The sequence below is a fragment of the Littorina saxatilis genome, linkage group LG4 (assembly GCF_037325665.1).
Source record: "Littorina saxatilis isolate snail1 linkage group LG4, US_GU_Lsax_2.0, whole genome shotgun sequence".
NCBI classification, from domain to species: domain Eukaryota; kingdom Metazoa; phylum Mollusca; class Gastropoda; order Littorinimorpha; family Littorinidae; genus Littorina; species Littorina saxatilis.
In genome coordinates, this window is record NC_090248.1 from 61,751,903 (window position 1) to 61,755,611 (window position 3,709).

The following is a 3,709-nucleotide window of genomic DNA, read 5'->3' on the forward strand; positions in this document are numbered from 1 at the left end:
AGCCATGGCTGTCTGCTTCTCATCTTTCAGTTTCTGTTGCAACTTCATGAAAGCACTGTTCAGACGATGTGAGAATGATGTTATACTTTCACCCTCTACCTGTTTTACTAAGTAGAACTTTTCTAGCAAGTCGCTAACATTGTCTTTTTCTCCGAATGCATCTTGTAGTGTTTGAAGTAATGCTTCAGCCGTTCTATCAGGATTCCTACAGGCTACCTCATCTCTCACGTCTTGTGACACGTGTCTTATGATAAAATCATACTGTTCGTCTTCTTCCAAGCTTCTTTCAGACAGCAATCTCGCGATATCTTGTTGAAATTTATCAAAGTTTTGTCCGTAAAATTTTTTTACTTCTCTCTGTTCGGATGGTAGGATAATCAGCTTGGTTTGCTGCTTCTTAAGTTCCGCAACCTCTCGTTGCAGTGCCGCAACGGCTTCCGCGGCTTCGTCTGCCATGATCTCGTTCAGGATGTAGTTGTTGTCCTGCGCGGTGTTACTGCGCCCATCCTGCCCTCGAAGTTGCTGAGGTCGTTCAGGATGTTGTTGTCCTGCGCGGTGTTACTGCGCCCATCCTGCCCTCAAAGTTGTTGAAGTCGTTCAGGATGTTGTTGTCCTGCGCGGTGTTACTGCGCCCATCCTGCCCTCAAAGTTGTTGAAGTCGTTCAGGATGTTGTTGTCCTGCGCGGTGTTACTGCGCCCATCCTGCCCTCGAAGTTGTTGAGGTCGTTCCCGCGTCCACAAGGCCCTGTGTCCATCCTGTTGTCGGCGACGCCACTTGTAGAAGGGTGGAAGGAGGAGGAGGAAAATAAAGACGACAAAGAAGTCTCTAAGACGTTGCCATTTCTCTTGCTCTTTATTCCATATTTAACTTGACATAACCTCCGGTAAACTTGTAAACATACAAGCTAGAAGCTAGAAGCTAGAAGTTTGAAGGGCCTGAAAACATACAAGAAACACTAGTAAGTATTTGTTCTAATAAAATTATACAAGAATCAAGTTCAAATAAAATTATAAAACAACCTTGAGTTGGAATGCCTGTGTTTTACAATTGCTTGAATGTGATCTGGCTGAGTGTCTGTATAAGTGCAAATGTTCAATGGAAATATTTCATAATGTTCCAAAAACGAATTTACAATTTGACTAACAATGTTATAAAGTCTCATGAAAAGAATCTAAGCTTTGATTGCTGACATTCAGAAATCAAACAGAACTGTTTACATATTGAAAAAGGGGTTTCCCCAACTACACACATTTCTACGACATCACTACTCTATGAGTAAACTAATACACCATTTCCGGTGACGTCATGGGTCTGTGCATGGAAATCCTTTTTATGACATCACAGGTTACACGAGATCTATTGACGTCACAATCTAAAAATACGTCAAAAAAATAGCTAAAGTGGGGAAGAAGAAGGGAAAGAGGGGTTGTACTTGATCACTATGCCTAGCTTGGGAAAAGTCTTAAAAATCATCTGAAACTGTTTCCCGCTGATTTACGCACTTATCTCATATCGGAATAACCAAAGCATCAAAAAATCAATGCTAATTGCTGATTCCGTTTACAGTATACATTTTCATAGGCCGGTCGAAAAAGCACATGTTTACTGCCTGACTTCACTTCAAATGGCTCTAACCGACAAACCATGAAGAAAACCCTCACATGAGCATACATCGTCAATAATGAAATAACAATGCATCATATTACATACCTTGGGACAAAGATCTTGCACACTCTTGCTTCGCTCTCCCTCTCCGCGCGAAAGCCACTCGGAAGGCGCAAGGATAAATTGTACGAATACTAAACATGAGGAGAAAGTAGGTGACAAGAAACTAGACCGGAGAAGAAAGTTATATTTATTTAGATTTCTGACTGAAACTATTTAGCTGTCGGAATAAAGGGACAGAAATATAGTTTTAGAGCAACACTCGATTTACTAATTTCAGGAAAGAGGTTGCATTAAGAAAACAAAAGGGACGCTAACTAAAATACTACGCAAAGAAAACTGGATCCCCATGAGCTCGAAGGTAGAAGTTTGATTCCGGATCTTCGGCAGCTCATAGGTACCAGTAGTTAGATTTTTGTCTGGTCACATGTATTTTTGAATGTTTTTGTTTGTATCAGAAATGTTGCTTGTTATCAGAATCAGTTAGCCATGAAAGTCACTGTCTAAATGTGTTTCTGATATCTCATCCAGCAGGAAATTTTGACAGAACCATAGAACTGTTTGTTATTTTGCATGAGAAAGTCTTGTTAATTGTAAGCTATATACCTTTGCTGTATGTCCGAATGTACTATGTTGACTTAAATGCATGGGCTGTATGTACACGTGTTGATTTAATGTTCACAAGTAAATTTTGATGAACTTTATTGCATCTCATAAATTGAATGTAGGTTCAGGGCTTTGTTATACGAATCTGACTTGGTGAGTGACAGTGATGATTGCATTCTCTCATTTAACATGACAATTTGAACTGGATGGATTCAGTTTGGTATATTTGCATGATAAAACACACAACTGGTGCTGACTATTCTCTGGAAGCTTTCATTAATTAATAAGAGAATGTATTTGTTTTACTCTTGATGTGATGACACCAATTGTATGTTGGATGTTACGTGTTGCTTGTGTGTTACTTGTGCCATTTCTCTTAATATGCCAAATGTCTTTGGCAGTTTTGTAGGTTGAAGCAATGTTGGAAATATAGTACAGCAATTCTTCTTCCATTAATGCAGGTTTACATGAGTGGTGTTTTTTTAAAAATATTAAATTGCGAGTTGTTTTTAAAAAAAAAAATGAAATTGCGAGCAATTTAAAAAACAAAACAAAACTGCGAGCATCTTTTTTTTTTAAATATCCCTCACTTGGTTGGAGATGATCAGTGCAGATTTAATGTTGTTATAAAGTATGTGAACTACAAGAGCCACAATTAAACTGATTTAAAGTAAATATCTCCTCATGTTAATGGTTGATATTATTTTCATAGTGTCAAAATGTGTGTATGTAGCTAAGGTTGTTAAAGAGCAAATCAGTATTACAACCAACAGTTTTATTCTGTCAACTGTGTGCCATTGTTGACATGGTTCACGTGTCTTGGTGATGTTGATGATATTTGTGACGATGCCAGATGTGTCGTGCTCATTTTGTCTGTGGTATTCAAGTGATCAGTTGATTGGTGCAAAGTGTTGCCCGTCATGCTATTGTAGAAAGGGACGAATGAATTGTGCTTGTGCAAAACCGCTAATTTTGATCCGTGTTTCTCTCTTAATTACAAGGTTTTCTGTGTCTCTGTGCAAACATTCATATATGTATTAGTATGTGCGGAAGTGTAAATGTGGAATTTTTCAAGATGTAATTTGTGTATTTTTTATAATACCCCACAGATGTGCTTCAAAATAAAAAGAAACACAGGTGCAATTGTGTGGAACATACAGTGTACGTACAATGTTGGTTTTGGACATCGTGTTTTTGCACTGATAGTCTTTATTTGATGCTAAAATTGAGTTTGTATGGAACATGTTCATAATTGAAATGTTAATATGGTAATGTGAGTTCACATATCCACCAAAAGGGCAACTGTTGTGTTCGCATTCCATTCAGATCACTCGATCAAACAATGCAAACAGTCCAGTAACATGTAATGCATAGCTGCCAACTTTCTGACAATGAAATTCCTGTGGGGGTCCGGGGGCCGCAGTAGGCCCCCGGTGG

At 38.6% G+C, this 3,709-nt stretch overlaps 1 long non-coding RNA gene across 1 annotated transcript; it reads right to left on the bottom strand.

Moving 5' to 3' along the window:
* Nucleotides 1-838: 838 nt before the first annotated feature.
* On the bottom strand, nucleotides 839-2,091 carry LOC138965294 (uncharacterized). Its single transcript, XR_011455397.1, has 2 exons — nucleotides 1,712-2,091; nucleotides 839-936 (listed from the first exon to the last, which is right to left on the bottom strand). It is a non-coding gene; the product is annotated as an uncharacterized lncRNA (long non-coding RNA).
* Nucleotides 2,092-3,709: the final 1,618 nt, after the last annotated feature.